The sequence below is a fragment of the Aotus nancymaae genome, unplaced genomic scaffold, assembly GCF_030222135.1.
Source record: "Aotus nancymaae isolate 86718 unplaced genomic scaffold, 86718_ANA_hifiasm-v0.15.2.pri h1tg000057l, whole genome shotgun sequence".
In the NCBI taxonomy this organism is placed as follows: domain Eukaryota; kingdom Metazoa; phylum Chordata; class Mammalia; order Primates; family Aotidae; genus Aotus; species Aotus nancymaae.
The window spans coordinates 51,026,584-51,039,703 of record NW_026988471.1 but is presented as its reverse complement, the minus strand read 5'-3'; positions in this window follow the sequence as shown (position 1 = coordinate 51,039,703).

The following is a 13,120-nucleotide window of genomic DNA, read 5'->3' as shown; positions in this document are numbered from 1 at the left end:
TCTCTGGCCATAGAGTCATTTCCCTGTGACTATAGCTGCCACCAGGAAACCTTTTCTCTGTGGCTGTTACTCCCAGCGAGCTCCAGCTTCACTATGTCTTCTCCCTGCTTCTTCAGCCCAAAGGTTGGCAATTACTTTCAACATATTTTTGTCCCTAGGTTTCTCAACATCATTTATCCTTTTAACTCAACATCTCCCTTTAAAAAGTCACTTAGAAATGTATTTTCATTTGAACCATATGTGGTAAATTTTATTTCCCTCTAAGACCTTGAATGATAGTGTTTGAAAGTCTTAGCACTTTTCTGAATACACATGCCTAAGTTACACCCTCCAACATTTGTCATTGATAATAAAGGCGATTAAAAAAAAACCTATCATTTGTCTGTATCTTTTGTCTATCTTTAAGTTAATTTAGAAAATAAGTTGAAAAGAGAAAAGCATTATATATTCCCTAACATCGAATTTAGAAAACAAAACAGAGGGAAAAAGGATTTTTGATATGCATAAAACATGCTAATTCAGGCCTTAGGCATTAGCAATTAGGGACCACACTGATTTGTTACTTTAATAGTATTCACTGACTTGTACTGCACCAACACGTTTGTTTTCACTTCTATTGTTGGCTTTTAACTGGCACAGCAAGAGCAGGAGGTGTGAGTCTTTATTTTATATATATACACACACACACACACACACACACACGCAAAATTATATATGCATATGTAATTTACATATAAGATGTTTATATGTATATACAATATAATATACATATATATTTATATATTATATAATATTTATATTTAATAATATATAAATATATTATGTTATATATGTATATATGTGTATAATATATTAATTATACATTATATATAATTTATAGTTATATATAAATATATATATCTTTATAATATATATAAAATATACATATAGAATTTATATGATAAATTTACAATTATATTTAATTATACGTTTATATAATATATATTATATTTATATTATATAAATGTATAATTAAATGTAATTGTTATATTTATCATATAGTATAATTAAATATTATAAAATATATACTTAAAAAGAAATATAATATATATTTTGTACAAATAAACAAATCCAACTGCTCTTGACAATGGTTTCAGAAAAGACAGAGAAACTTAGAAGTTTGATTGTTTCATTGTTATTCTAAAAATCAAAATAGAACACAAAAGTGATTTGAGCCAAAAAATTCTAACAGAGGAAGAGGTATTTTCGAAAGGCTAAGAAGCCAGAATATACAAACAAAAAACTAAAAAACTATTATTCATAGTGGCTTCTATTCCAATTTAAAATGATTTTTAATTAAAAATATAAAGCATTACTCTGTTGTATTTTCATTTTTAAATTAATACACTTCATTACTGGAGTATTTTTGTGTTTATAGACCAATTTGTTGGAAAGTTCACATGTGGGAAGAGAGAGATGGCCAGCAGCAGACCTGTTACTTACTGTTAAATGATGACAAGCTTGCTTTGCTTTTTGTACACTGAGATTTGCGCCACGGATCATAGCCAAACTACGGTGCAGTAAAATAAAAGCAGAGATCAAGCGGTAATAGAAAGCATACGGTAAAGACCATCTGAGAGCGCCCTATAACCACGGAACACTGCGGTGTGGTTGCAGAACAGAAAAAACTGCTTTGGTCCCACAACTCTTCCCAACACAGTTTGTGTGAGGATCTCGTTAAGGGAGCCTATGCAAAAGACTCAGGAGGGTCTTCGCAGATAGGTGCTGGTAAGGCCGGAAGGCCTTACAGGGCAGAGACACTGGAATGCCACAGGCTCTGCCTATATTCTCAGATTATGGTGCAATTCTGATTGCTCTCTGTCCACAATGCTCGGGAGATAACAGCCCCTTGATGCATTTTGTGTGGTCAGACCTTATGGCGCCTTATCAGCTATACCTCTGTTGCCAAAGTGCCAGGTTGGACAATGGGTGGTAAAATCTCAGGGTCCTTACTTAGCATTTCTCAGGAGAATTAGGTTTGCTATTGAATGCTGCACTTGCCCCATTAACAGGGTTGGGCTGGTTCCCAACACTCCTGTACCTCCATTCTTTTTTCCCTAACCTCCACCCACAACATGAGAGTTTCCTCTATTATTATCAACATCTTACATTATTGTGATGCATTTGCTACAATTGATAAGCCAAATTGATACATTGTCATTAAATAAAATTCATAGCATACTAGGATTCGCTCCACTAGACATTCAACTCATTTTGCCTAGTATAATGACATGTATCCATCATTACAGGATTATACAGAATAGTTTCACTGTCCTAAAACCCTGCTGTGCTTCATTCTTTTATCTTCCCTCCCTCTTCCAAACTCCTGACAACCAATGGTTTCTTTTTTACATACTCAATAATTTTGTCTTTTTCAGAAAGTCGAATAGTCAGAATCATATAGTAAAAATCCTTTTCAGATTGGCTTCTTTTGCTTAGCAATGTGCATTCATGTTTTCTCAATGTATTTTTATAATTAATAACTCATTTTTTCAATCACAGAATAAGAGCTCACTGTACAAATATATCACAGTTTGCTGTTCCATTTGCCTATTAAAGGACATTTTGCTTGCTTCCAAGTTTTGGCAATTATAACAAGAGCTTCTATAAACATTTATGTGCAGTTTTTTATGCAGACATAAATACATTTTGTATTCATTTGGGTAAATACCAAAAACTGAGATGCTTGATTAAAGACTGGATTCACAAATTGTACATATGATAATGTATTTGATAATACTTTATATCAATATTTTTTTCCTGAAAGGCATGACATGAGTTTTCTGAGACAGGCAGAGATTTATTGTCACTTATTTACAGCAAGAAACACACTTGTTCTCCACACTCCAATTTTCCCTTTCTGGGTAAACACAGTGAGAATCAGAAGGGATCCCATATATACCAGAGTCTATATCCCGGGTGAAGAACCCTGATGTTTATACAGGACAACTAATACAACAATCAGACTTCCCTCTTGAGAGAGGGAGAGAAACCTATCTCTCTAAGATAAACAAATTACCCTTAGGAAAAAAAGGCAAAGATCCAGCATTCTTATCATTTGAAATATAAAATCAGTATTTCCAGGGAAAAGATAAGTCAAGCCTCTCTGAATTTCTGACTCCTGGAAAGCCTTCACAGCTCCATTTTCTTTCTCTCTGTAAAGTAAACATATTTCCCTGAACACATGTCTTTCTTCTGATGATCTAATTACTATTAGCTTCAAACCCTCCTCATAGGCCCAGGTTCCAGGTTTCTATCCTCAGAAAGACCTATCCATACAGAAACATTAGAAAATTTATTATGTCCGCACAAAAACTGGATAGAACAACTGGAATTGCTTCTAGAATGTATCATTCCTTTAGATCCATGGTCCCTTGACCAGCAGTACCAGCTGCACCTGAAAACTTGTTAGAAGCACCAATTTTGAGGTTTTAGCCTCACCTTCGGAATCAGAAACTCTCCAGGTTAGACCAAGCAATGTTTTTGAAAAGTCCTCCAAGTGATTTTGACATACACTGAAGTGTGATAAGCATTGCTGTTGATAATAATTATATGAATATGTGAGATAAACTTTCTTTTCCTTCAATTTTTTTTTACTGTGATAAAATACACCAAATATGAAATTTCCATCTTACGTATTTGTAGTGCACAATTCAGTGGCATGGAATCCCTTTTTACTGATTGTTTCACCTTTCTTGGTGGAAGCTAAAGCATGAGATGGGAGGTTGATGGATAGGATGGGGAACCCCAGAAGTCCTTTATCTGTGCTCTCCTGCCCACAAGTGACTTATAATTTGCAAATGTTTATAGCCTCAATAACACATTCACTGAAATCCTTCACTTTACCAAATCTAGACATGTGTAAAGGGCTTTCTTTCCCTTTTCAGCCCTCTTTGTGCAGAAAAAAGATGTGAGTCCGCTTGATGAATTATAATGCTTTGCTTACGGCTATGAGAAATGCTTATTTTAATAAAAACCTACAGTCCAATAAAAGAAAAAAGGAAGAACCTAACATAAGTGGAATCATACAGTATTTGTCTTTTTGTGACTGGCTTAATTCACTTAGCATAATATCCTTAAGATTCATCCTTTTGCTATGAATTCTGATATCACTAATGTCAGAATTTCCTTCCTTTTAAAGGCCGACTAATATTCCAGTCTTTTTATACAGAAAATTTATTTTACTTATTCATTTACCCATGCATGAACACTTGGTTTGCTTCCATCTTTTACCTATTGTGAAAAAAAGCTGCTTTAAACAAAGCTGTACAAATATCTCTTTGAAACTCTGATTTTAATTATTTGGTTATATTCCCAGAAATAACATTTTTTTGATAATATGGTAATTCTATTTTTATTTTATTTTTGAGGAACCACCACACTGTTTTTACAGTGGATGTACCATTTTACATTTCTACCAACACTTCACAAGAGTTTCATTTTTTCTACATCCTCACCAACATTTGGCATTTTCTTTTTTTTTAATAGTAGCCATCACAATGGGGTTGAGGTGGTAGCCCATTGTAGTTTTGATTTGCATTTAGCTAATGATTAGTGGTGTTGAGTACCTTTTCATGCACTTACTTGTTTCAGTATCTTCTATGGAATAAATGTCTATTCAAGTCCTTTGACCATTTTTTTTGAATCAGATTGTATATTTTTGTCTCTATGTATTCCGGATATTAATCCCTATTGGATATACAATTTATAATTATTTTCTACCATTGTGTGGATTGCCTTTTTATTGTTTGGATAGTGTCTTTTGATGCAGAACTTTTCAAAATTTGTATAAAGGCCAATTTATTTTTTTCTTTTCCTGTGTATAAATTTGTTGTCATAGCCAAGATATCAGTGCCAAACCCAATGTTGTAAAGCTTTGCCCTCTGTTTTCTTCTCAGAGTTTTATAATGTTAGGTTTAACATTTAAAACTTTGGTCTATTTTTTTTTAATATCCAGTTTTCCCAGCACCATTTGTTGAAAAGACTCTTCTTTCTCTACTGTATGGTCTTGACACCCTTGGTGAAAACAACTTGACATGTGGTATCCTGTTATGAGGGTTTATTTTGGGACTCACTATGGAGGTTTGTATGTCTGTTTTTAAGCCAGTACAACAGTCTTTTTATAACTGTAGACTTTTAATACGTTTTGAAATTAGGAAATGTGAGATCTTCAGCTTTGTTCTTTTTTTTTTCCCAAGAAAAACTTTTTGAAAAATAGTTCAGAATCTCTTGAGATTTCATAAAATTTTAGTATTTCTGTTTCAATTTCTGCAAATGACATCATTGGGATTTTATAGGGATTATATTGTCTTACACTTCATGAATGTCAATGTCTTTCCATTATCTCTTCTTCAGTTTCTTCAGCAATGTGTTGTAGTTTTTAGTGTACAAGTTTTTTAATTCCTTGCTTAATTCCTAAATATTTTATTCTTTTTGATATTATTATAAATGGGATTGCTTTCTTAATTTCAGATCTTTCATTGTTACTGTATTAAAATGCAACTGATTATTATGTGTTAACTTTGTATGCTGCTGCTTTGATGATTTTATTTTAGAAGGCCATCTTTTAAATATGACAACTAGTTTTGATATATTTTTCTTGCCAGTATGTAAGTGCTACCAAAATATAAAACACATAGTCCTTGATTGGTATGACAAATAATGACAGACATGAAGTAAATGGGAAGAACACCAAAATAATCTGTTTATAAGAGCATGGTAAAGACAAAATATTTATAGTGGATATTATAGAGAAGCTGACATTTGAGCTAGACAAGGGAGATAAGCTAAGTCAAATTCTTAGAATTCTAAGTTAAATTTTATAGGAAACATGTTATGACTTTTTATTAAATATTGATTTATTTTGACCAATAACTCTATTTCCCAGAGGACAGGATAACAGAATACCATATGTCATACAGATAATGTCAAATGATTTAGCTGTGTCCCCATCCATATCTCATCTTGAACAGTAGTTCCCACAATTGCCATGTGTCATGGGAAGGACCCAGTGGGAGGTAATTGATTCATGGGGATGTTTACTTCCATGCTGATCTCATGGTAGTGAATCAGTTCTCATGAGATCTAGTGGTTTTATAAAGGACTTTCCCCCACTTTGCTCTGTACTTTTCCTTGCTGCTGCCATGTGAAGGAGAGGTTTGCTTCCTCTTCTGCCATGACTGTAATTCTCCTGAGGCTTTCCAGCCCTACAGAACTGTGAGTCAACTAAATCACTTTCCTTTATAAATTACCCTGAGGGAATGTGTTATCTTCCTGGGTCCACAAGGGGGCATAGTTTCTAGGGCAGGAACTTCCCAGTAGCATGCTCCCCCTTCTCCATCCACGGTATTAAGGGTCTTTGCTTAAATTTTCACGGGCATGGGAAAATAATCAAAGTCAATCACTCTGGCAAAAGCTTAAAGGAACTCTTCATAGGCCAGGGAGCTTGGAGGAGGAGGGAATTCCTCCCAGGTTAAAAGTCCCTGTCTCCCACATCCTGGTGAATTTTCTCCTCAGGTGTGCTCTTCCACTTAGAGTGGAAGCTGCTTTCCCTTTCCGGGATTCCATATTTGGGTCCCTTTCCATAATCTTTGTGGAAGTTTTCTCTCTCTCATTTGTTTCTCTCTCCTTTTTCTCTTTCTCTGCCTAAATAAATCACTTTCTGCAAAAACTCTTTGGGGTCTGATATTTATTTGCAAGCGCATCGTGCCTGGTATGGTCCCCTCTCCCATTCTTGGGAGAGCAAAAGACCAAGAGCCTGAAGCCCACTGGGGAGTGAGCTAAACCTCCCCTGCACCCTGAAACCTGGAAACAACCCAATCTTGAATATGTCCTTATTAACAGCATGAGAACAGATTAATACATAAAGTAAAACTTAACGCAGTTAATTTATGCAGAATAAGGAGTCCATAATCTAGAAGTTGGGAAAGGAATATATAAAATTATCTCTTCTGGAGATTTTTAAAATTAATATATACTTGTGTCTAAGACGTTTTAGACAAAGTCTTAAGTTCATTATCAATAAAATGTATGCTGTTATAACATTGCATTGATGATTCTTCAATAGTGAAGAATTTATTGCCAGGAATGACATTGATAAATGCAATATTTAACCATTTAATACATGCTTCACACTCTAGCTTACACATCCAAGGTTAGGTGTTGAAAATTTTGTGTAATGGCAGAAAGCCTTTGTTATCAAAATGCAAATTAAAGTTGTTTCATTACATACAATATTTGAAGTTCACATTAATATATTATGCAATGCTCTTTATCCTAGTTTTTATTTTATTATTATTATTTGCTCCACAATGATCATTATACAGTCTTATTTCAGGTGCTTAAAGAAATACAATTTATTTCAATAAGATAATGAGCTATCAATATATTAGCATCTTTCTATTCTACATTATTTAGGAAATTGTGACAATAAAGTTTAAAATTCTAATAGCAGTGTCCTGGAACATAAAATTTCTAAGTTGAAAAAAAAAAGCCTTGCAAATATTTCCTACGTTAATATTTCCTCTATATAAGTTATTTAATGATTATATACAGAAGAAGATATTTAATTATCCCTTAGAATAATATATGATTCTATTTAAGTTTTGATATTTTGGCTGACTCTTTAGGTTTAGTAAATACAGGGAGAAAGATTTCTGACTAAATTGTCCATAAAACAAATTATCTATTAATTATATCATATTATGCTGTTTCCTATCTATATGAAAGTGTCTCAACAAACCAAGTGAGAGTTGTATTTTAGAGTACCTATAGACGTATTTAAATTGATAGTCTACTGGCAGCAATTCATTTTAAAATCCATTATAAAAGAAATCTCTGACCAGGAAGGCTGTCAGGAATATAGATAATTTAATTATGTAGGGGCAGAAAGCTCAGAACTCCCAATAGTTTGTGCTTTAGTTTCTATGTCAGTGTCTTAGCTCAGACTGCGATGACAGAACACCACAAAATGGTGGCTTAAAAAGTTGAAATGCATTCCTCATAGTTCTGGGTGCTAGAAAAGCCAAGACAGAGTCCTGGCAGACCAAGTATCTGGTGGGGACACACTTCTTTGTTTGCAAATGGATGTTTTCTTGTTGTATCCTCTCATGACAGAGAACAGAAAGAGAAAACTATCTTACTTCCTCTACTAAGGGCGCTAATCCCATTCATGATAACTCCACCCTCAAAATCTAATTACTTCTCAAAAGATTCCTTTTCTAATAACATCACAGTGGTGGTTAGTATTTCAATACGTGAATATTTAGGGGGTCCAATCTTCACTCCTTAACACTCAGATAGAGCTTAAATTAATTAAAGAGCATATACAGATTACAATGAAACAGAGCTGAAGCTGGCCAAGCACAAACTATATGGATTTCTTCATACATGTATTTACCTTTTTAAACATCACAGTCAAATAAGATTTTTGTTTTTATTTGTTTGCATTAGCAAGACAAAATGAATCTTAAGTTTTAAAAAGAGTAGGAATAATCTATTTCATTTTCTGGGTCCTCAGTAGGCAGCTCAAAGATTGGATCTACGCTTGAATAAGTTGCTGCATGTAAACCCAACAATGTCCGGATTTTTGTTACTTTATTAGTAAGGAATTTGCCTGCAGTCAACAGGATGGGCTGTATGACAGTTGCCTTGATGGATCACTCATGTTGATTACTTAGTGTTTGACAGTTACTTAATATGATACAGTCTATTTATTTTTATTATTATCAGGCATGAAGTTAATTGGCTTAGAAAAGACAATTTTTTTAGGCTACCAAGTGATGTGCAGGCATCGTAAAAGTAACCAGAAATTTACTAGTGTGTTAAAATCAAAAGGTTCTACTAGTTTCACGATTACAGAGATCTAGTGCTTTTAAGGTATTTGTAGAAGTATGATTGTAAATGATAATGCCATCAATAACATAATTAGAAAAAAACAGTTGAACTCATTCAAATAACTGATATTTTTAAAAGTTATGTTCTTCAATTAATAAAATCTAGCCAGTTGTTTTTAAAATAAATTCAGCATGATAGGATGATGATATTTGTGTTCATCCCTAGGATTTAGCATGAGGTTTCTTCAGTGGTTTGACATTTATTTTCAAAGGTAAAGAAAATAGAAGTAAAAATACTTTACATATACCTACTTTTATTTTTAGAATAGTAAATTTATAGAATTCGTGAAATAAATATTCTAAATAAGGCCAGACTATTATGAAATATCACATGGTTGGAGATTAAAGTCTCTCTTTTTTTAAATGACATTTTTTTCTATTAAGTTTTAGGTTTAGCATTGGTAGGAACTTTTCTTAAAATACCATGAAGTTATTTCAAATCTACTTCACTTGGGCATTTTGAACTAAGCCATGTTACTTTGTTAAGGTGAATCATGTCTATGAATCTAATGACTCAAATTTGGAGGTCAGCAACGTTTTCTGTGAAAACCAAATCATGACGACCTTATGCTTTGAAGGTCATAACGTCTCTGATATTTGATATTTCTGTGGAGACATAGGCTCTTGGAGCTATCTATTCCTCTGTTTTTGCAGAAATCATCCATTGGACATGGTCCAGTTTTGAGTCATATGGGCTCAGAGGAGGACCCCTAGATGGCTAACAAAGCAGTCCACGTCAAGCTCTTCTGCTGCATAGAAATGTGAGACAGTTGTCTCAAAGGAAAAACAGTAAGAAAAACAAACAAATTTAAAAATCTATATAATTATTTAAGTTGTTAGCAATTAAATTAAATGGTCTTTTAGAACATCATTTAAATTGAAAGAATGACATACACAAATTATGGCTATTCAGTATTGGGTGTTTGGTGGATATTATTTCAGAAATGAATAATGTGAGTGCTTTACTTAAAAATGGCTAATGATCACCACACTGTCTTCCACAATGGTTGAATTAATTTTCACTCCCACCAACAGTGTAAAACCATTCCTCTTTCTCCACATGCTCTCCAACATCTGTTGTTTCCTGACTTCCTGAAGGATCTAAAACCAGAAATACACTCTGATTCAGCAATCCCATTACTGGATATATATCAAAGGATTATAATCATTCTACTATAAAGAAACATGCACACAACATGTATGTTCATTGCAGCACAATTCACAATAGCCAAGACTTGGTACCAACCCAAATGCCCATCAACGATAGAATGGAGAAAGAAAATGTGGCACATATATGCCATAGAATACTATGCAGTGACAAAAAAGGATGAGTTCATGTCTTTGCAGGGACATGGAAGAAGCTGGAAACCATCATTCTCTGCAAACTAACACAGGAACAGAAAACCAAACACCACATGTTCTCACTCTTAAGTGGGAGTTGAACAATGAGAACACATGGACACAGGGAGGGAAACATCCATATACTGGGGTCTGTTTGGGGGTTAGGGGGTAGGAGAGGGATAGCTTTAGGAGAAATAACTAATGTAGATGACGGGTTGATATGTGCAGCAAACCACCATGTTACATAGATATCTATGTATCTATGTAACAAACCTGCACATTTTGCACATGTATCTCAGAACTTAAAGTATAATTTAAAAAGTAAAAAATAAAAAAACACTAAAAATATAGCTAATCATAAATGCTGAGATATTCTAATCTATGTATACTTCAGAATTATAGAAAACATATCTGCCATCATAAGCTTGATAGGTTTCCAATGCATGAAGACTTTTCTAATGAGATCTGTGATTTTATTAACAAATATGATTTTTGATATTATTTAAAGTATGTCAACATTTGGAAAACCTGAATAACTAGTTGAACAAATATTTCCTAAATGACCAATGCATGTTACAAAATCATGCATGGGTAAAATATCCATTCATTGTGTAAGATAGATAAAAATGAATTTTAATACAAGACCCTAAAAAGTAAAAAAAGTGTTATCTCTACAGTTCTGAATTCTGTATTGCAACTTCCTTTTAAAGACTAAAATTTGTCGTTTTGATGTCATTAAAAGAAGAATATTCATAATGATCTGAAATGGCTATTAATATGCTCCTTTCTTTTCTAATTACATGTCTGCATGATAAAGGATTTTCTCTACATACACCAATCTAAATAACATACCACAATTGATTGAATATAGAAGAAGCTAGCTGTCCTCTCTTAAGCCAGCCAAAACATACATTTAAAAAAATATAAGAAATGACACTTCTTAGTGATTATTTTATTTTGGAAAATATAGTTATGTATTTAAAACATATGTTTTATGTTAACATATAATGACTTCTGGTGTTAAATGAAACAATAAATGATTTCTTTTAATTGTTTTAGTTTAATTTCTAAATGGCCAATATTGATAGCTAATATCATGCACACATAGCTCTTTAGGGTTTTTAATTTTTTTAGAGTTTAAAGGCTCTTAGACAAAAAGGTTTGGGAAACATTGCTTTAAGTGTCCTCTGTGTCACTGGTTTTTCCCACTTTAGCATCAATGTCTTGAATCCAAAGGGTAGATACTTAAGATAATAATAAACAAACTTGTGAGATACTGATTTTTTAATGTCTATGTTTTATTCTGTACAAATATATGTGCAATTCATTTCAAAGGAAATGCAGTGTTTTCTCAGATTAGACTTTGGTTTCCTTTAGTAAGACAGGGATAAACCTTTTACCAATGCAGATATGAAAATCGCCCAGATCCACTCTACTCTTTTACATGAATGGTGTATTGCCCTGATCCATAACATCTGTATCTTTCAGGGTAATTATTATTTGTTCTTTGCATTTTAGTGTTTGATCAAGGTATTATCTTCAAATGTCACTTTTATGGAATGATGTGGAGGTCCACAAGTCTGGATCACAGGCTGTGATGTTACCTGCTGTGGTCTCTCTCTCTTACTTCAGGCAAGAGCCCTGCTTTGAACATGTTCTATGTGCTCACAGGCACCTTTTCTCTCAGCATTCTCCTGCCAAATGCAGCAAATAAAGGAGATTACAGATGGGAGGTCATGTGGTGCGTCAGCGTGTTTATTTCCTTTCATTGGGGAGATTTTTGTACATATTACAGTGAAATGAAGACAAATTTCTCACTGCATAATGAAGGCATGGATGAAACCTGGATGCCATGAGTCATATATAATCCAAAATAACTACCAGAATCTCTGTCGTATCACTTCATCCTGATTACCATATAGTTTATATGTGTAAAGCAGTTAACTCAATGCAGTTTTAAAATTACTTATATATTTTTAAATAAAAACTATGGTAAGCTGCAATTAAAAATTTATTAAAATAACATTGCATATGCTAAAAATAAAGCTATCTTTCCACTTCTCTAAAAAAGAAAGAAAGAGAGAAAGACTTTCTGCCCCCACCTTTCCTATGAGAAGGTCTGCCTTGGTCAAGCTGCGGCATATTGGTGACAGAAACGATTATTTTTTTAATCAATAGGTATTTGTTTTGCCTCAAATGTCATAACCCATACCTAATAGATATTTGACTGTATTTAAAGATAACTTATCACCCATTCTTTAGGAAGCTTTTGTGTTTGATAGTATACCTTTTTTCCTTTGTTTCTCAGATCAAAACAATGGAGAAAATTACTTTTGGTAAGACTTAACAAGTATATATTTGCAAGTCAAATTAAAACTGGCAAGCAGATATCAGTACATAAATGCTGATATACAGTGACTACTTAAGCTAATGCACAATTTGTAAATAACACAGGACATGAGAGTGTTCCTTGATTGAGATTTCCACTCAAAGTGAAATACTACTGTTACCTGCTTGGCTAATCAATGTATCTAGTTCAGAATCTAAGAAACCCCTTGGAGAGTCATTATTTGTAAAGTCTCTGGATTATCCATGACTACTATTCAATACATGGTCATAAAATAATTAAAGTTAATGTGCCTATCAAATATGATGTACTTAAATTTTTCCTAGTGTAGAAGTGTTACCAGTTGAGGGTGTTCAGGCTCTTGGTGTTTTGAACAAAGAATTGGACAAGATGCACAAACAAAGCAAGGAAAGAATGAAGCAAGAAAAGCAGAGATTTACAGAAAATGAAAGGACACTCCACAGGGTGGGAGCAGGCCAAGCAAGAAGCTCAAGAGCCC